Genomic DNA, 22,207 nt, shown 5'->3' on the forward strand with positions numbered 1-22,207 from the left:
TCTTGCCTACTTGCCTTTCAGTCTTGGATGTCAGCTAACATCATGCATTCAATCCCTTTAAGAGAGGTCTTGAGTTTCCCTGACTTTTGCTATCTCGTCACCTCTGCCCTCTGCCTCTCCTCATCTGTTGGTAATGTAGCTGTAATCTTTGGCTCTTTCGTCTCCTTCTCTGTGCATAGTTCTGCGGTTGCTTGATCGTTCCGCTCTCATCTCTTTAGTATTTGGAAAGCTGGTCCATTTTGCGCCTTTGATTTCTGCTCTTCTTTTCTCACGACTGGACTGCTGTGCTGCTCTCCTTTTGGGTCTTCTTGATAATCATTTGCTGCCTCTTCTGCCATTGGTCGGTTGTTTTGTCTTTGCCCTCGCAATCCTCTGTACGCTGCTCTGTCCTATTAGTGGCAGCTCGCCTTCGAGTCTTGTCGGCCATTTCATTTTCTCTGTATTGTTTTAAAAATGTCTTTATCTTTCTGTCTTCATTTCGTTATATTCTCCTGCCCGTACTTACAGAAATCCCAAGTTCTTTTTTGTTCTTGTTTTTTTTGTTTGTTGTTTTATTTGTATTCTTTTTAGGTTCTTTTGACTCTGCCCAATCATGTTCTCGCTCGTTCTCTCGTCTGACTCCCAAATGTGCACAGGCTTGTTTTCGTTCCTTTGAGCTTCTCGTCATTGGAACGTCCTTCCGATTTCTCTTCAACCTATCTCGACTTCTTCACTGTTTCGTGGTTCTCTGAAATCTCATCCACTTCAACACCTTTGAGTGATTGTTTTCTGGATTTTATTGTTAATACATTTATTTTGTAACCAATCTGCATCTAATGTACAGCGCTTTGGTTTAAGGTGCTTAAAAATATACAAATAAAATACAAAATACTAAAATACTAAAATACAAATACTAAAAGAAACGTCTTCCTGCTCTTTGCTCTCTGTCCTCCTTCTTGCTTTTTCCTCTTTACACCTGAACAATAATCTATTATCGATCTCTTGTCACTCATTTTGATCATGTTACTTTGTGTTTTCCCAATGATGTACCGATTTTGCTGGTCCAGTGCTTTGATGCAAGTGCTTAATAAATGCAAAATACAGATGTGAACATCATTAATCCTAAATAAACAACACCATTGACGTTAATGCAAAGAAGACTAGAGGGCTGGGAAACGTGCAAGAGAGAAGGCATTTCTTCTGTTCTGTGGGCCACACACAGGTGCCCAAAGGCATACACTAGGGGTACAGGGTTGTACCCCCGCCCATGGGTGCCATAAGGGTATCCCAAGGGTCTGTACACCAAACCAAAAAGAGGAAGGGCTGCACCTCCAGGAGTCCCACATGAACTCCAGCACGGAAAACATGACAGACCATACATGATAAAGCAATAAAGGACAAGGATTCAGAGGCCCTGTCCCGCCCGCCGATGCATTTCCAGCATCACAGCCCCCCCCCCCCAGACTGAGGTTAGGGTGTCGAATCTCCCACGAGATTGACATCCTCATCCAGACGGTCAACATACCTTCTGGAAATGCCATCTGCATTATCATGACTCATCCCTGGTCTATGCTCTATGGTGAAGTCTAGCCCTTGTAGGCTAATGGACCACCAAAGCAGTTTCGGGTTTTCACCCTTCACCTGCATAAGCCACTTCAGGGGCTTATGGTCTGTTTAGACCTTGAAGGTAGACCCCATAAGGTAGGGCCTAAAATGCCTAAGGCTCCAAACTATACTGAAACATTCCTTTTCAACAGTAGCCAACCTTAGATCTCTACCCTTGAGTTGTCTACAGATGAATATGATCGGATGCTCCCTCCCTTTGTCATCTAACTGGGACAAGACAGCTCCAATTCCGGTGTCGCAGGCATCAGTTTGGCGATAAAGGGTTTTCTGTAATCAGGTGCACACAACACAGGTGCCCTACACAGAGTTTCCTTCAAGCCAGTAAAGGTCCTCTGACAGTCTTCTGTCCAATTAACCTTCCTTGGTTGTTTGGGCGAAGTCATAGCTGTCAGAGGGGAAGCTATGGTTCCATAGTCCACCATGAAGTTGCGATAATATCCAGTGAGGCCCAAAAAGGCTGTCACCTGGGTTTGAGTAGTGGGAGTCTCCCAGTCATGTACATCCTGTACCTTACTGGGGAGATGTTGGATTCTACCCCCTACTAACTCATGACCAAGATAAGTGACTTTCCCCTGAGCTATCTGGCACTTGGTTGCCTTGATAGTGAGGTTAGTGCTCTTCAAGGTCTGCAACACGTTATCCAAGTGAGTCAAATGCTCTTCCCAGGTGGAAGTGTAGACAGCAATGTCGTCTAAGTAGGCCCCACAAAAGGCCTCCAGCCCACTGAGTGCATGATTGACTAACCATTGGAAGGTGGCAGGTGCATTTCTCAACCCAAAGGGCATGACTCTAAACTGGTAGAGCCCCTCAGGTGTTCAGAATGCAGTTCCTTGGCATGGTCCATCAGAGCTATTTGCCAATAGCCTGAGGTAAGGTCAAAGGTGCTCACAAATTTGGCAGCACCTATGGTGTCCACGAGCTCATCAGCCCTGGGCAATGGCTGCGCGTCAGTTTTGGTGACGGCATTGACCCCTCTGCAGTCCACCTTGGTACCTGCCAGGGAACATGCCTTGGGGACAAGGACCACTGGACTGCACCAGGGACTGGACTGGTTGAGGGTTCAATAACACCCAGAGCCAACATCTTGTCGACCTCAGCCTGGATGTGGTTCTTCACAGTGTCTGACATCCTGTAGCATCTGCTTTTGATAGGTACACTGCCGCCAGTGTTCATTTCATGCCTGCACCACGGGTTGAGGCCTGGTGTCAGCGCGAACAGAGACACATACTGTTAAGCCCTGCAGGCCCTCTGCTGCTCTTGTGTCAGATCTGGAGACAGATGCACTCCCTCCACTGAGCCATCCTGAGGGTTGCTATGCAACAAATCAGGAAGGGGTTCACTCTAATCCTCTTCTTGCTCTGAAGCTAGCAAAAAACATGAGACTTCTGCTCGCCTATGGAAAGGCTTAAGCCTGTTGACGTGGAATACCTGACGGGCTACCCAAGGGACTCCCATGTCAACCAGATAATTCACTTTGCCCATCTTGGAGATAATCCTGAAGAGTCCAGTCCACTTATCTGCCAAAGCCCTAGGCTTGGTAGGCTCCATCACAAGGCTCTCCTGTCCTGGAGTCCAATCCACCTGTGATGCTTTAAGGTCATGTCAGTATTTGTTCAGTTCCTGGCTGGCCTTAAGATTTGCTGTCGCCTGGACCATCATCTGTGTCATCCTCCGTCTGAGGCCTAACACATAGTCCCCCACTTGCTTGGCAGGACCTGGAGGGGTGGCTTCCAAACCTTCTCTGATCAAGGCAAGGCCCCCCCCCCAACGGGATGTCCAAAGAGCAACTCTAAAGGGCTGAAACTAACATCCTCTTGAGGTACCTCTCTGTAAGCAAACAGCAGGCATGGTAGGAGGAGATCCCATTTCCTCCTTACGGGCTCTTCCAAAGCACCCAGCATGCCTTGAGTGTTTTGTTAAATCTCTCAATCAGACCATTGGTCTGGGGATGGTAAGAGGTGGAGAACATGTAGGTTACTCTGCACTCTTTCCACATCGTTTTCATGTAACTCAACATGAAGTTGGATCCTCTGTCAGAGACAACCTCCTTCGGGAATCCAACCTTGTAAAAATGTGCAGGAGAGCCCTGGCAACCACCTTGGCATTAACAGTCCGAAGGGGTATAGCTTCAGGGTAGCTGGTGGCATGATCTACCAAGACCAGGATGAACCGATGTCCACCTGAAGTGGGAGGGTCAAGGGGACCAACAAAGTCAATGCCCACCCTCTTAAATGGTGTGCCAACCACTGGCAAAGGCTGCAGTGGGAGCAATGCCACTGCCTCCAGTCATGCCAGACAACTGACAAGTGGGGCAGGTCTTGCAGTGGAATCCACCTCTACTCCCATCCGAGGCCAGTAGAAATGTGCATAGCCCCTGCTTAGTATTCTTGGTCCTAAAATGACCAGCTAAGGGCACCTCATGCGCCAACTGCAGTAGGAAGGGCCTGTAAACCTGGGGTACCACCAACCTCTTGAGGGCACCAGGTTCAGGCTTAGTGGGCTCACTACAAAGAGCTCACGCTCCCAATATATCCGGAATGACCTAGGCACCTCTCCTTGTGCCTGGGCCTGTTTCCTCAGACCCTTGAGAGAGTGGCACACTCTCTGTCCCCTACAGAAGTCTCCCTTAGAGGGTCCCCCTTCAACCAGCAGGCATTGAAGGTCGGGTGGTCCTTTGGGTTGAGCACCTCGACTGCAGGAGAGTCTTCTGCCTCTTCTCCCTCAGGAGTTGAGTTTGGGTTTACCACTGGTTCCAGCCCGTCCGGAGCATGAATCCTACTGGGTGCTGCTGAAGCAGCAGGAAGAGAAGGAGCCACCTTCACAGAGGTGGCCTTCTTACTCTTCCATCTTCTTGCCTTGGGTCGTCCCTTTGGGTCGGGTACCTGACTCACAGCCAGACCCTGTGTCACCTGTGACCTAGTGACTGCAGCAGCAGTGAGGGGAAGACCATCCGAGATCAACCCCAAATCTACTAGATCATTACCTAATAGAATGTTAGCAGGGACATTGTCCTGAACCAGGACAGAAAGCTTTGCTGTCTTGTCTCCAATCGTAATGTTGACTAAGGCTACAGGCGATAATTTGTGAGGCCCACCAGCTAACCTGGTATTCTCAGAGGAGCACCTACATAGTCCTCTGACTTGAGCCGGGTCCTGTCCACCACTGTCATGCTTGCCCCAGTGTCTCTCAAGCCAATAGAAGGCTGGCTATTCAAGAGGACACTTCTCAAAAACCTATGGGTGTTCTGTGGGATTGTCACCAGTACTTCTGGGTACTGGTCCCAGGCCCCAAGGGACACTAGGAAAATCTCTACAGGAGCACCAAATGTGATTCCTGTAGTGGAGGGGAGGACACTGGCCTCCACCTCAGGCATGGGGTAAGGGTGGGTCAGGCTGACAGCCTGGACTCCAAATGCCTTACCTTTACACTTGGGGTCACCCTTCTTGTGGTCCAGAGCACCAAAGTCCCAACAAGTGCCAGGAATTTGGGGTACGGTACTGGAGCCACTGGGAGCCTGCTTTGCAGCAGGAGGACCACAACTCTTACTCCCACCCACATAGAACTTATCCCCACTAGATTTCTGAGACTAAGGAGAGGAAGGCTCTGGTTTACTCGACTGTGAATGCTTCTGGGACTCCTCAGCCTTCTGAGATGTCCCCTTTTCTTTGACCTTGTCCTTCCCACTGGAGTCCTTAGGGGACACCCGGTGGGAGACCCACTTGTCAGCCAACCTAGCCAGCTTAAAGGGATCTAAACTGTTCTGGTCAGCAACATACTGACGCAGCTCTGGTGAGCAGGCTTCAAAAAATGCTCAAAAAACAAAAGGTGGGACAATTCAATAACGTTTTCACTTTGTAACCATCAATCCACCCCATAACGTTTTCACTTTGTAACCATCAATCCACCCCATCATGTTCATATGTGCAGCAGGGACAGAGTTAGGGCTTCCCAGGACTTTGGGAAAAACAAGGTAACAGGCGATAGAAATTAAGAGGCCACAGGGGCCATCTTGTTTCCTATCACAAATCAACTGATTCCAATGGCATGGCCGGGGTATCACAAAATGGAGGGTACCCAGAGCACCTGTCAAAGTCAGCATGGCGCTGCCACCAGCCCATACCCTGCTCTGTGGGCCACACACAAGTGCCCGAAAACATACACTAGGGATACAGGGTTGTACCCCCACCCATGAGTGCCATAAGGGTATCCCAAGGGTCTGTACACTAAACCAAAAAGAGGAAGAGCCGCACCGCCAGGAGTCCCACGTGAACTCCTGCCCAGAAAACATGACAGAACATACTTGATAAAGCAATAAAGGACAAGGATTCGGAAGCCCTGTCCCTCCGATGCATTTTCAGCATCACTGTGTTTCTCAGGGCTCTGCCTCGTCCCCTATGTCGTTCAGCATCTATGTTCAGCCTCTTGTCGCCCTGATCCTCTCATACGGCTTCCAGTGCTACGCCTGTGCCGACGACACTCAAATTCTGGTCCGATTAGATTCAGACCAGCCTGAAATGTTGGCACGCATGTGTGCATGCCTGAGGCCGTGAAAAGGTGGATGGATGACAATTGGCTGAAACTCAATGGGGACAAGACTGAGATTCTGATGGTGGGATCTCCCCTGACTCTTCTCTCCGGGTTTCTTCTTTTTGCTCTTCTGAATTGGGAAATCTACCCACACCTGTGGCAAAAAACCCTGGTGTGACTTTTTCCGCTTCTCTCTCTATGGCCTCGCAGGTTGGTGCCACCTGTAAAACGGGTCATTTCTTTCTTAAAATACTCTGCAGGGTGCTGCCATTTCTGCCCTTGGGGCTGAGTCCCTGAGTGGCATTACTGCAATGCCCTCTACCTGGCCCAACCTGTTGGAGCTCTTCATTGATACCTGACCACTAGGCAAAACAAATGTCTACCAATGTGATCACCCCCCATTGCCCCCAAACTGCATTGATAGCAGGGCCTCTGTGCCCAAATTGCATTGTGTGATCTCAAACTGCATTGATAGCAGGGCCTCTGTGCCCAAATTGCATTGCGTGATCCCAGACTGCATTGACAGGTGTCTCTCCCACTATACAGATGTCTCAAACTTAGCAGGACCTCTGTGACCGAATTGCATTGTGTGATCCCAAACTGCATTGATAGCTGGGCCTCTGTGCCCAAATTGCATTGTGTGACCTCCAAACTGCATTGATAGGCCTCGCTCCCACTATACAGATGTCTCAAACTTAGCAGGGCCTCTGTGACCGAATTGCATTGTATGATCCCAAACCTCATTGATAGCAGGGCCTCTGTGCCCAAATTGCATTGTGTGATCTCAAACTGCATTGATAGCAGGGCCTCTGTGCCCAAATTGCATTGTGTGATCCCAGACTGCATTGACAGGCCTCTCTCCCACTATACAGATGTCTCAAAGTTAGCAGGGCCTCTGTGACTGAATTGCATTGTGTGATCCCAAACTGCATTGATAGCTGGGCCTCTGTGCCCAAATTGCATTGTGTGACCTCCAAACTGCATTGATAGGCCTCTCTCCCACTATACAGGTGTCTCAAACTTAGCAGGGCCTCTGTGTCCAAATTACATTGTGTGATCCCAGACTGCATTGATAGCAGGGCCTCTGTGCCCAAATTGCATTGTGTGATCCCAAACTGCATTGATAGTAGGGCCTATGTGCCCAAATTGCACTGTGTGATCTCCAAACGGCACTGATAGGCCTCTCTCCCACTGTACAGGTGTCTCAAACTTAGCAGGGCCTCTTTGCCCAAGTTGCACTGTCTGATCTCAAACTGCATTGATAGCAGGGCCTCTGTGCCCAAATTGCATTGTGTGATCTCAAACTGCATTGATAGCAGGGCCTCTGTGCCCAAATTACACTGTGTGATCTCCAAATGGCATTGATAGGCCTCTCTCCCACTGTACAGGTGTCTCAAATTTGATAAGCCTCTCTCCCGCTATATAGGTATCCCAAATCTAGCTCACTCGAGAATTTAGCAAAATCTCAAGTGAGACAGAAACCACCAGCGAATTACGGTGGTGGGTCACTCTGACTAGGGCCTCTCGCATCACAAGGCGAAAGTCCAAGCTACGCCCGTCCAAGCCACCTTCCAACCAGCAGATACCCTTCCCAACCCACACAGCCTGCTCACCACAATGAACCGCGCTTAGGGAGACAGACAGTAAAGAGAACCACCGATAGCACTCAACTTAATAACCCTTATCACCCCCCCCTTCCCCTCCTAGGACAGCAACTGAACGAGTCGCCAACTCCAGCCGGAATACCACCCACAGACGAAGCCCAAACTAGTAGCGGACACCCCGTTACCCGCCACTACACCACAAGACCACAAGACAACCAGAACAAAGCAGGACCAACTAGACGTCACCAAACAAAGACTAAACAACTCTCAATCCTACAATGCCGCGCAAACAACCCATTCCAAGGAAAAGACGAAGAGATGAAAGAACAAACACTCCAGAACAGCAACTTAGAACAACCATAGACTGGACCCCCACAGACAGGAACACAAAACGAGGGAACTCTGAGAGAAGAGAAAAATCCCTCTGCTTAATTCCATACCTCACAGACAACTGGCCATCACGGCAATCTAACCCAACATTAGAAGCAGCAACATCAAACAACCTAACACAAGCAAGTAGAGGAAGGATGACCAACACAAACAACAAACAGATGACCATCCCAATAACCCCCTACATCACGAAAGCAAAAGGAACTTCCAATCAACAACCACAACTCCCGGAAGACGAACCCGATGAAAACACAAAAAACCCAAGACGAAACCTAGAAGAACGCTTTGAAGACACTGACACCCCGAATCCCACAGTCCAACAAGTGACCGACCAGGAAGGAAACCTCAACACCAAGCGGAAGATGGCCTCGACAAAGCCCAAACCGAACAACACCTCCAAACTTCACTGCAACCTAATAAACGCAAGATCCATGTCAAAACACTCAACAGAGATCTTTGACCTACTTGACCACAACGGCATTGACATCCTGTTCATCAAAGAAACATGGCTGGACGACAACTACAAAATCACACTCCAAAGCTGCCTTACGGCCGACTTCAAATGCCTGCAAATACACATAAAAAACAAAAAAGGAGGAGGCATCGCTATAGCATTCAAAGAACATCTGAAAATAAAAACTGACAAACCACTCAACATCCTCAACTGCGAAACCATGGTAATACACCTAACAGCGAGCCCAAAAACCAACATCACATTCATCCTGGTATACAGACCACCAACATATGATGCAACATTCGTCGATAACTTCATAGAAGCCATCACAAACTTAGCCATCTACCACGAACACCTAATCATCCTGGGGGACTTCAACATCTGGTTTGAAGACAGCCACGCCAACTCCCAAAACTCACTATTTGAACAACTCAGCACCATGAAACTACGACAACTAGTCAAAGGTGCAACGCACTCGGCAGGACACACCCTAGACGCAATTTTCCCCAAAGAAAAACTCATCACCACGGCACCCCCGATACAAATACTATGGAGCGACCATCTCATCATCCCATTCGTTATCACTCTGCCTACCCAAGCCTACATCCAACATCCGAAACTCACAACCACCACCAAAAGAAACTGGAAACACGTCAAAGAAAGCAACCTATTCGAACAACTGGAACTAACGAAACCCTCAACTACAGAACTGGAACTAGCTGACCTAAACGGGAAAGCAGAGATACTGCACAAATGGATCGCAGATACAATAGACAAGATCGCCCCAGAAAAACCGTTCACCCCATCAAAAAAAAGAGCAATGGCAAAATGGTTCACCCCACTATTAAACGACATGAAAAAGGAAAACAAAAAGATGGAATTGGAATGGAGGAAAGAATACAACCCAGGGAAAAAAAACACTGTACCAGAAACAAATCCATGCATACAAGAAGGTAATTCAAAAGGCAAAGATAAGACATTACGACGACAGAATCAACAATGCCACCAACACACAAAGAAATGTTTAGCATCATTGAAAAAATGAGAAACCCACCAGGCTGCAATGACACCCCAATCCCCTCAGAAAAACTATGCAACGACCTTACAGATCACTTCAAAAAAATAATCAATGACATCAGTCAAACCATACAAAAGCGGCCGACCAACCACAACATACAACCCAACTAACCCAACTCGGAACCACAACACCAACTCCGAGGCTTTCCTGAAATATCAGCAGAGGCATTCGCAATGCTGGTTAAAAGAAGCAAGAAAGCGGGATCACCCATGGACCCATGTCCCCCAGACATCTACAAATCAATCCTCGCACAAGGATCGCCAGCAGAACACTACAGAAACCTTCTAAATCTATCACTATCAACAGGGACTGTACCGAAGATCTTCAAATCAGCATACATCAAGCCACTCTTAAAAAAGTGGTGACGTAGATGACCTTTCCAACTACAGGCCGATCTCTAACATCCCCTACCCAGCAAAACTTCTAGAAACCTACGTATATAAACTAACCCAAGAACACGTAGAAAAACACCACCTGCTGGACCAAGCTCAAATCGGTTTCAGACCAGCGAGAGGAACGGAAACAGCAATACTATCCATCTGGGACGACCTCAAAAGTAACACAGACTCAAACACTACCTCAGCCCTTATTCTGCTCGACCTCTCCGCAGCCTTTGACACAGTTGGTCACGACACCCTGACCAAAAGACTCGAAGACATAGGCATAACAGACACAGCACTACGCTGGACCAAATCATTCCTAACAGACAGAACAGAAACCGTATGGATAAAACCTTTCAAATCCACTCCACGGGTTAACGACTGTGGAGTACCACAAGGATCGTCACTATCTCCACTATATTTCAACATCTACCAGACTCCGGTCATCAGAATCTTCAAAAAATACAACATTACATGTTACAACTACGCAGATGACACGCAGATCATCTACAAAATCAAAGACACCGATGCCGACCATTCAAACCTTACCGACTGTCCAAAAGAAGTCTTCAACTGGATGGATGCCAACAACTTAAAAATCAACCCAGGCAAGACAGAAATCATGATCGTATCCAAAGACCAAGAGAACGAAACCACCATCCCATGGCCTACGGAAATGGGAAACGCACCGACTCCATCGAAGGTAGTTCAAAATCTGGGAGTCTTAATGGACAACTCCCTAACCCTAGAACCACAAATAAATGCAACAGCGAAGAAATGCTTTTTCCTCCTCTAAAGGGCAAGAGGAATTCTACCTTTCCTCTCCTTCACGCACAAAACACTCGCTAACGTCACCCTAATCATGTCAAAAATCGACTATGCAAACAGCCTCTACCTCGGAATACCAGAATACCTCCTGAAGAAACTGCAATGGATAAAAACACTACACTGGCTCCCAGTAAAACATTGCATCACCTTCAAAACAATGTGCACAACACACAGGGCAATCAGCGGACAAGGAGCAGAATTCCTACAAAAGAAAATAACAGTCTACAAACCAACGAGACCCCTCAGGTCAAGCAACGAAATCCGCCTGGAACTATACCTTAAGAAAAAACTTGGAGGCACCTCCTTCTACCACTTAGCCACAAAAACCTGGAACAACATCCCTAAAGAAATAAGGAACACTGAAGATCACCTAAAATTCAGGAAATCACTAAAAACCTGGCTCTACAACACCACAGACTAAACCTGGAAACCAAAACTGCAAAAAGGATGACTAAACCGAAAAGACACGGACATCCCCGACCCGAGAAAGTAACTCCCACGGCACCTGGACGGGTGACACCGAATAGACTGGAACACAGGCGGCACGCACGGAGACTGAGTCAACTACCCCAGACAATCTCACCAACACTTTCGCCCGCTCCTTAATTACTGCCAGGTACCACAGTGGTGTGGAATCATCGAGATATTGGCAATCACCCCACTACCTGAGAGGTTGACATTGGCAGGTGCACTGGCCACAGGAGTATGAAGGGAGGATAAGGGGAGCTATGAGAGAGCATGTTAGAGGTGGGGGCCAGAGGAGTAAGGAACCTGTATGCCAGTCGGACCCAGATCAGGACAGAACCGCATCAGGGGAGACTATGCAAGCCGAGCGCATCAATTCAGGATAGAGACGCAAACTAACCAACCCTACTAACAATTTCCCTTTCTGCATACACCTCTCAAACTCCAAACCAAACACAAGCAAAACCTAAAGCACAACAAACCGCACAAAGTTCACTACATCGAAACAACAAAACAAAAACACACATAGCCTTGCACACCAGTACACGACGACTACCGGCCGCAAACACCCCAGGCCCAGCCAACGGACCCACCGGGCTGAGGCCGCCAACAGCACATCATTGCTCTCTTGCACTTTTCCTGCTTCCTCCCAATAAGTCACCCTCCCTTCCTCTTTCAGAGCCGCTAGAGCGCCAGGGGAACACTACAGTGGTGATAGTGTCCTTTAACATTAACATTAACATTGCTTACAGCTTTAAAAGAATCTAGCTGCCGTGTTGTTACCTCTACCCCCTATGGGGCCCACATCATCCCGGTACTTCCTGCTCTCCACTGGCTTCCAGTGGCAGAGAGGGTCAAATTTAGGTCACTGTGTTTGGTGCATCAAGCCTATTACCTATGAAGGTGCCGGTTATTAGCAGGATACGTTTCAGCCCTATGTTTTTTTTTTACTTCCATTTTTAAAGCGCTCACACAGCCCGGGGGCATCAAGGCGCTGTTACTTGAATATATCTTAGTTGCGTATTTATAACGCGCTTATTACTCAGAGAATTCTAAGCATGTGTTAGGGAGAATTCTCATTTTATGGCTAATTTCCCTTACCTATAGAGTCCCCCAGCAGCTTTGCTGGATTTGAAGGGTTTGTTTCTTTTTACCATCTAAGAGTGAGAGTCTTTTTCCCACTCTTAGGCATTTTTGCTATGTGTGTTCTAGGCTATTTTTTGTGTTTAATGCCTATGGGATCTTTTCTCTCACCCATAGGAACCATCTTTATGCACGTGTCCCACAGCACCCTCCGTGCCGTGACACAGGGATGTCGTAGCGACCCCCAAACATAGACTCCATACCCTGGGACTGACTACTGTCTCCCAGGGCATGTAAAGTCCGCATTGACTTTACTAGTCGATTGTTATGAACTTAACCAGTACACCTCATCTTAATATGGAAGTACTGGAAGGGGTTAATAGTTTTTCCCCTATGTTCATTCTCGAGAGGGTACCTTAAAGTCCCCCTCTACAATGTTTCTGGCTGGTGGCAGTGGTTACTACCTTTTATATTCAACCGCAAATATTTCTCTATGGGATTTTCCCATTGTTCGAGGCTACCACTTTTACTGACAGCCTCTAACATACCGCCGGTTTATTTTATTATTAACTTTATTCCGGTAGGTTTTATTTGCCAGAACTTTGATAAAACTTCTTTCTCGAGTCTTACTCCATTTTCCTAACCCAGGTCGGGGATCCTTTGTTCGTCCTTTTGGCGGGCTTCTGCCAAGAAGCCCTCCTTTCGGCGCCACTGAGTCTGGGGTGGGTCTGTTGTTTGGGAGGGGGAGTAGAACCCCCGGACAGAGTTGCCACAGCAACTCAGGTCGCACTCTAACCTGATAGGCTGGAGGGTCTCCCGCCAAGAAGACCACTCCACTGTGTGAGTGACAGCTAGGCTGTATGAATGAGTCTCTTTCTGCATAAAAGCAGGGTCATGAGCAAGACGTCGCCACTGGAACTACGGAACCGAAGGGGAGAGAAGCCACAGACATCTTCAGCATCTACACCACCGGTGAAGCCCTGCCGGATCGTCTCACCACTTTTCTTCCACACGACGAGAGGAGATCTTCAGCGAAGGAGTCTCGTTCCCTTGAGCTAGTGGGGTCAACCAGTTCACCTATCGCACCCTCAGACCTGCCTTGGTCGACTCGACAGTGCCCCGCACTTGAAGACCGGATAGCCAGGCAGCTATCGACCTGGACCGCGATTAAAAGGAGAGTGCCTTTTAAACTTTGTTTGGCAGCACCGCGGCTGGTTTCATCCCTGGGTAGTGCAGCGACTCGAACCTTCCTCCATGACGAGAGCCTCTCTTCCTCTGTTGGACCCCTCGACCTGCAGGAACTACCAGGAACAACCGCCACCGCAGGAGCCGTCTCTCCACGTTTAAGGTACATTGTTCCGCCAGGCCGCCCTTTCTCCGTGGTAGCCCTAAAGGTGTTTTAAATCCTTTAACTACTTGTGGGTTCGGCCGCCCTCTCTCTTAACATTGTCTATCACCTTGCGTCTACCTCTTCAAAAGTTTTCTACTAAAGACTTGACTGCTGCTACAAGAACATTTTTGCTCCTAAACTCTTGGTCCTGTACCACTGACTCTGGCTCAGGCCTATTGACTCTGGCTGATTTGTTAGATCTGCTCTCACTAGATTAGTTTTCAATGAGAAATGTGTTGATGCACCTACATCTTCTAAACCCCTCTTCCTTCCTACTGTTTTAGCTTGTGTAGTGCCATTTTGCTCAGTTTTCATTCACTTGTCTTTTGGTTAAAGTGTTACTGTGCATTACTTGTTCGCAAAACATCAGGGAAGTGTTGCTAGGGGGTGTCTGAAGATATTTCGGTTTAACTTGTACTTTCCCTCCCTTTCGTTGAATTGGTAGAGTGCCATTTGTAGTAGGTTTTCACTGTGCCGTTTTGCTCAGTTTTCACTATACCGCAAACTTGTCTAAAATTCAATAGGGAGTTGGATATGCTTTTCTTTTGACTAAACTTAACTTACTTTATTAACTGTGATCTATGTGTTGACTTAGAAGTTTATAAAATAAATATATATTCTCTTTTTCATACAAAACTTTGGTCAGTGTTTCCTTGCTCCATAGTACTATACTACCTATTGTGTCAACCCTGAATACTGCTCATCTCCCTCTTGAGATAAGTCTGACTGCTCTGCCACAGCTACCAACCAAAAATCTTTGGGGTACGGACTGATACCAAAGGGGATTTATTGCTCACCTGTAGTCCTAATCTGGGGTAGTGCTCCCTAAGGGAACTGCCCTGGATTCTGCCTAACAGCGCGAACCCGGGGATCGAACCTGTGTTGCTTCGTGTCGTTGTGTTTCCAAGGGGAGCAGGTTGACGCTGAGCTATCCTCCCGGACGTACTGTTCCTCAACGTACTTTGCTTTCCCCTACTTCCCATCTTGTTGTGGTCCCCAGGTTCTGCCTGTCTAGAATGGGCGGCTGGGCCTTTTCAGTGGCAGCGAGCAAACTATGGAACGCCCTCATTCAGCCCTAAGAGGAGCCGAGAATCTTCTTCATTTTCGTCGCCTTCTCAAAACACGATTCTTCTAGTTCTGAGATGCCTGCCTGAATGCGTGTTTTCCTCCGCTCCAAGATGCCTTAGGGCAAACGTGCGCGTTACATATTTGGTAACATAACATGAAAAATATTGCCATGCCATGTTTTGCTGCTGTGACGCAATGCCATCCAGTGAGTTTCTGAAAGAGGGTATGCTAATAGGACCCACCTTTCAGAAAACTCCATGCCAAATCATAGCGCATTCAAGTGCCTTTGCTGTACCAGTCTCCTGGTATCTATGGAACCAGTGCTGCAATGCAACAGGGAAGGCTCAACAGACACATGTGCATTCCTGACAGCTGCTGGAAGACAACATTCAGGAAGGTAGGGTTCCTTTTTAATTGTCTACACCTCTGATTTAAAACATTATAATTAAGAATCCAGGTGGCATGTTAAACTCTAAATATAAGCCATTCCTAGTAATACAATGATGGGTACTAGGGTCACACAATTATACAACCACAGAAAATTGTTATCATACCAGCATCAGCTTGGTGAGCAGTGCTCAGCTGTGACAGAGATGTCTATTAGCTGCCTGGCCTAGGAGTCTCTGCAAAAGCCATGTGGGACAATGGCCACAAAGCTGCCCCTTGATCCTGCTGTAGGAAGGGCAACACCTTCCTTCCAGGGCACAGGAACCCTACCAAGGAGATCTCCTGGGTATCAGCGCTTCAAAGGCAGAATTTACACAACAAGGCACTCACACCAGGGTGCTGACTTCTGGAGTCCCTTTGAAATTAGTGAACATGGTAAGGAGGCATAGCTAGAATAGCAAGCGGAGCGAGGCAGGCTGAGAGGGCGAAGTTACATCATATTGGTTTCTACTAGGGCTCTCTACAACTGCCTCCCCACCACATTTCTCACAGATACAGCACTCAAGCTCTGCCCCCTAACCATCTCCAGCGAATACTAGTCGGGACACTGCAATGGACCAAGGGCTCTCTGCTGCCTTTGCTCTGGACTCTGGATCCTGCTCACTGGCGGTTTAGTGCCAGCTGTATGTGCCGGTCAACTCCCTGGAGTGGAAGTGGGGTGCTGACGACTCACCTTTTCCCTGGAGATCCTAGTGGGTCTCCAAGCAACTGATAAGTCCAGAAGCAACTGGACCCCTGTTTCATCACCTTAAGACACCTTTCAGCGGAGTCAACCGCGCTCAACGTCCTCGAGCCACTACAGCACCTCAGGTGCTGCTTTTGGCACTTTATAGACCTTCAAACGGCTTACTTGCACTTTGAGCCATCAAGACACAGGCAAGATCCATTAAATCAAACGCCCTCGTCTTGACCCGTTTGCTGGCTTGACTCTGTGAAAGCAACTTATTTGACTGGCCACCCTACAAGCCATTGACTCGGTGGTCTGGAATGCCGACTCGACCCAGCAGAAGCATTGCCACTGATTAGACAGATTAAATTTGTCAACTCGTTCATCTCAAGCGCTGACTCAACCCAACCAGAGCAAGCTTATTGAACGGACTTGTCATTGGCTCACCAATGAGACCGCACAACTCAACCATCTTTACATTCGGTCAATCGCATTAGAAGGGCCTAAAAGTCCAGCTCGATGCTTTTGAGCACACTAGACAAGACCTCAAGGTATTTTGAAAAGACGCCGTCCCCCCTTGTCCACTTTAAGGGACCATAGTGACTTAGGTCCCCTCTTTGCCTTTTTGAGAACATGTTCTTGAGCACTGACATTTTCTGCTGACGTCTCTTTGCCCGTACACCCCTGCTCAGCATCCCAGAGTACCCTTTCATATGAAAGTCTGCATTCTCTGTGTTTCTTTTACAGTGGTGGGTCTTTAGTGTTTTCAATAAGTGGATTGCATTGCTTGGTTTTTATTAAAGCCCCTATTTTTATAGATCCGTGATTCAACATACTTTTATTTTGGTACCAGCACACTTGTTTGTTTTGCAACTGTATCAGCTCACACACCTCCTGAAAAGTGCAGCCCGCCCTTGGCCTGCGCTACCAAAAGAGGCAAAGGAGCTCTACCTGATGGGCTCTGCCTGTTTCACCATCATGATCGGGAACACTGGTGGTTTAGTAGTGTGGCACCGAGTGGTTGTGTTAGCCAATACTCATCCCTGTAGTCCTATAGGGCAGCAGTTATTCCATCCCAGATGTCTCCTTTGGTCCAAAAGCACTGCCTCACTGATGCACAAGAACGGGTCCGAACAGAGCCTACACCAGCCTCCGGAAGCCGAAACGTGACCTTGAGGGTAGCATGTATGCACTAGCAGCACATCCATGTCACCCTCGAGATCATGTATGCTAAATGTGTATCATAATCTAATGGTCCAGACACTATATGATGAAGGAAAAATATTAGATTTTTTCCACAAAATCTTGAGTATGAATATCATTTGTTTGATTTAAATTTTATTTATTTAATTGCTTTAACTAATCTACAAAATGTGATTGTCTGCACAGTACCAATTGGGTGTGCAGGGGACGGGAGAGTTACACAAGTTTGTGGACATCTGTTGTCTTATGAAATTTGTAAAGAACTCAGAGAGCCTTTGGGTAGGGCAAGCACTGTATAAAGGTTTAAATCAATACGTGCCCGTCCAGACCCTACACCACAGCGGAGGGCACGGGCGCAGCCGTAGGCACCACATATAACCTAGGGACTCAGTGAGTGATTTAGGACACAGGGCTCCATTCCATGCATTTTCCACGAAAGCGGCGAAAGAGGACAACACGCTGCACATTCCAGCTTTCCGTTCCACCGGCAGAAAACATGGCACTCCCCTTATCACGCCATGGCATTCCAATGAATGGGAAACGCAGCGGTTCATCCTGGGTTTACTGAAATGTGATTGGCTAGTCAACACAGCCGTGTGCCGATGCCACTCACCACATCAATCTCTGAAGGATGAAGGGCTGTTGCCCGGTTTTTAATAGTATCTTTATTAGGGTATTTATTGAGCACGGGCCAAGCTTTGGGAAGCAAAGTAGCTCTTTACAATCATAGGGGGAAGAACACAGTGAGGGAAGCAGAGGAAAAGGGTGCATGGATCTAAGAATAGGGGAGGGTGGGCAATTAGTCAGCAAGGGATCTAGAAGCAACCAGGGGACGAACCAGTGGGGATCAGATCACAGATCTCGGGTAGGGTGAACCTAGTGTTAGGCAGGGGCTACTCCTTTAAGAGGGGGGTCTTGAGCTCCTTCCCGAACTGTAGAAGTGAGGGGGCGATTCTGATGTTGACGGGGAGGATGTTCCAGATTCTTGGGGCTTAGACAGAGAAGGTCCGTCTTCTGGTTCTTTTCCTTCCTGAGTTCAAGTCTGCACATGTCCTTACTTCTGGTGGATCGCCGTCCTCCGGAGACGATGAGTTTCTCAGTGAGGTCAAGTCTGCATGTGTACTTACTTCTGGTAGATCGCAGGCGTTCGGAGACGTAGAATTTCTCAGTGAGGTGAAGTCTGCACGTGTCCTTACTTCTGGTGGATCGCAGGCCTCCGGAGACGCTGAGTTTCTCAGTGAGGTCACGTCTGCACGTGTCCTTACTTTTGGTGGATCGCAGGCCTCCGGAGATGCTGAGTTTCTCAGTGAGGTCAAGTCTGCACGTGACCTTACTTCTGGTGGATCGCAGGCCTCCGGAGACGCCTCTGGTGGATCGCCGTCCTCCGGAGACGATGAGTTTCTCAGTGAGGTCAAGTCTGCATGTGTACTTACTTCTGGTAGATTGCAGGCGTTCGGAGACGTAGAATTTCTCAGTGAGGTGAAGTCTGCACGTGTCCTTACTTCTGGTGGATCGCAGGCCTCCGGAGACGCTGAGTTTCTCAGTGAGGTCACGTCTGCACGTGTCCTTACTTCTGGTGGATCGCAGGCCTCTGGAGACGCTGTTTCTCAGTGAGGTCACGTCTGCACGTGTCCTTACTTCTGGTGGATCGCAGGCCTCCGGAGATGCTGAGTTTCTCAGTGAGGTCAAGTCTGCACGTGACCTTACTTCTGGTGGATCGCAGGCCTCCGGAGACGCCTCTGGTGGATCGCAGGCCTTCGGAGACACTGAGTTTCGCAAGCCTTTGGAGACACTGAGTTTCTCAGTGAGGTAACTTGAGGACTTCAGGGTAGATGATGGAGATTGGAGTCTCTGCCACCTTCTTCAGTGGCCGGGTATGCAAGAAGTGGTCATGTCCAGTGTATACAATTTCTGCAACTCAAGTGGGTAGGTTTTAGAAATAGGCATTTTGCAAAGCTGCTCCCAGTCTCTGATAATGGCTTGCAGAGATCAAATGATATCATGCCTTTTAGGAAAGCATGAAAGACATCTTTTACACTTCACTTTCCCTGGCCTAATCTCACCATGCTTTTCTTCTCTAAATTCCAGTTATGGGCTCAGGTGATGCTCCTCAGTGTGATATTTTCTTTACAGGCTGTTTTCTGTTATTTCATATTTTAAGAGCAATGCAGTGTCCCGTGCCCCCACTGCCTTTAAAGTGTTCAAGCAATTCACTCAATTGCTACTCTCTTTTCTTGTAACCTATTTGAGTCTTAGCATGTCCAATGTCACAGAAGTTGGCACAAAAAGACCTTTGTAGGCAGACACTGAGCTACCACCCCCCACATTCACAAGGGGGAAGAGACTCACCTGTCAGCGGTCCAACAGACGGGCACACGCTGCGGTTATCAGCCCTGGTTATGGTGGCCCTTTGTCTGGCAGCACAGAGCCACCTTGTATTATTTGCCGACACCTTCATAAAATGAACTGTACCAACAGCCATAAAACGCGCAGGAAGTCCCACCTTGGCAGCCTGTCTCTATAAACGCACGACAGACGGTTGCGCTGAACTCCCATCGAGGGAGGGAGGGCTCTAAAACGTCAACGCATTTGTATTGGGGCGTGGCCTCAATAGTGATGGGCGGGGCCTAGCAAATACCCTTGAATTAAAAATAAAATACATGGTTCAAGATTGCCTGTTCTGTATATCAGTGTACATGTTTTACAATCTGATCTAAGCAAATAATGCCATTTATATGTATTTGGGTTCTATATATAGCGCTTTACACCAAAGCGTTGTGCATAAGGTCAAAACGGTACAATAAAATGAAAATTGAAATAAGGAAACACAGACAACATCTGCATTTACATTGGCATTGCTAACCAGAATGGCGTGAGACCCCAGGGAGTCTCGGGATGTAGAATAGAGAGACATAGAGCGAAGAGAGAGCGAGAGGAAGAGCATTCCAGTGTGGAGGGGCAAACAAGGAGAATGATTGAAAGCGAAACTGAGCGCAGGGAGGACGGGGGACAGCAAGAATAAAATGGGGCTATTTGCTTAACTGCCAAAAAAACACATTTTTCTGATATTTGTCAGATAGCTTGACAAATGACACGCATTACCCACCACTCAGCACCCCAACAGCAACACAACAAAAAAATTCCAACCGAGCCCTGCTGGTGACCAGCCAGTGTCACATTGCACTGTGCTATTCGGGATGTGCTGGGTTTTGTATGTTTCATTGGATAAACAGCTTGCCATATAAAGCCCCATTACAGGCTTTATGTGGCAAGCATTCCATGGAATAAAACAAAAGAAATTCAGAGCCTACGAAATGGCACAGCACTGTGCTATTTGGTAGGTGCTGGATTGCTTTCGTTTTCTTCAATAGACTACTTGCCACATAAAGCCTGTAACAGCAATTCAAGCAGTGTATTGAATACACTGGCTGCGGGAACACCTAGCAAGCCTTGGGCGACCATTAACTTTTCAGAGGTTGCACTGGGTGTGTTATGTGTAACCACTCACTGGCGATTCTATGTGTTGGGCCGCACCGTTCCCTAAATCTGCCCAGAGGGAAACGTATCCCTCGCTCTCTACGGGGCCCACCTCCCATTATTCTAGATTACCACCTGCGCACTGATCAACAGCTTGGAGTTGTGTGAAGTACCCAGAGCAAGGCTGGTTAACTGCCCACGGACACTAACACACAGAGGATTGTTGCGAGCTAGGAACGGTGCACTACAACAAACACATGAACATCCCCCGCTCATGGTTCCCTACATCATTGCAGTTGGCCCCCCTGCAACTATCGCTGTGTCCTTCCCATTTCTTTCCTCTTCCTCACTATCCAAGCAAGACCCTTACCACATCTCCACTGCTTCCAAGCACTATAGTCGCCCCAGAGTCACTCTTGCCTCGCATCCTAACTGCTGCTATTATCAGTACTGCGTCACCCTAATCACCCTTTCCTACTCACCTCTCTGTCACATCCCTCAAACACATCACTCTTCTCATCGCTGTCCCACCCCACTGCTACTGTCCGTATTGACAGGGTCAGTAACCTGACCCAGCCTGGGGTGGGAGGCTTACCAGGTCGGAAACAGAACCATTGGGAAGGTGGTAGTTAGGAGGGCCTTTAAATGTATGTGTGACTGACAGATGTACCACCCTTAATCACTGCTTCCCTCTGTTACAAAATGCTGGCCACTTTTCCTCTGTTCCACAGAACCAAAAGATCCAGCAGCCCCCGCAGTGGACCGAAGAGAAACCTGCCCACAAGAGGCTCCAGAGGGACAGCGAGTGTCAGCGCACCCCACCCAACAGCACAACACCGGGAAACTGCTGCGCGACACTGAAGGAACAAGCAGACCAACTGACAGCGCATGTGTGAAACACTGCCACCCGCTCCTTATAGCAGCCGGGCTCACCTGCGTCAGAGCCGTGAAGCAGCGCTTCAACATCGACTGCAGTCTAATTCAGACAGCACTACCGCAAGGGTAGAAATGAGCATTTCTTGACCAGGAGCAAAATGTATTGGGCATCACCCGTTAGGCAGGAGCTACCTCTAGGGAACCAGGAGTCTGTCTATAGCGGGCAGAAAATCTAACATGAGCATAAGATGCAAGCTCTATGGAATATTATCCAATATGCATTAAATGCCCCGTAGATGGGTTCTTTATTCTCATTTAAACATGCTCCTAAACCTACACAATTACTATCACATAACTACTTTTCTATGGCACCACTTGCCTGGGTGTCAAAACTAGCTCCTGGTAGCTTTTGGTTTCATGCCAACAAGGCTCCCCTTGGCTATAACCCGAAGCTAAATAGCTCCTGGCAATTTCGAACCCTCTACTGAATTTGTCTTCCCGTTCCCACGCAGTGTGGACGTGCTCTTGAGTAGCTAGAAAAGTAATACTTTTCATGATGATCTGACCCTGGAATTTAATATAGCGACCAGTGTAACACAGCGGCACACCTCTGGAGCTGAGCCGGGTAGAGATATTGCGCACTGCAGTGAGGAGGATGAGTGAAC

This window comes from Ambystoma mexicanum, chromosome 14 (assembly GCF_040938575.1).
Source record: "Ambystoma mexicanum isolate Mex_15411 chromosome 14, UKY_AmexF1_1, whole genome shotgun sequence".
NCBI classification, from domain to species: domain Eukaryota; kingdom Metazoa; phylum Chordata; class Amphibia; order Caudata; family Ambystomatidae; genus Ambystoma; species Ambystoma mexicanum.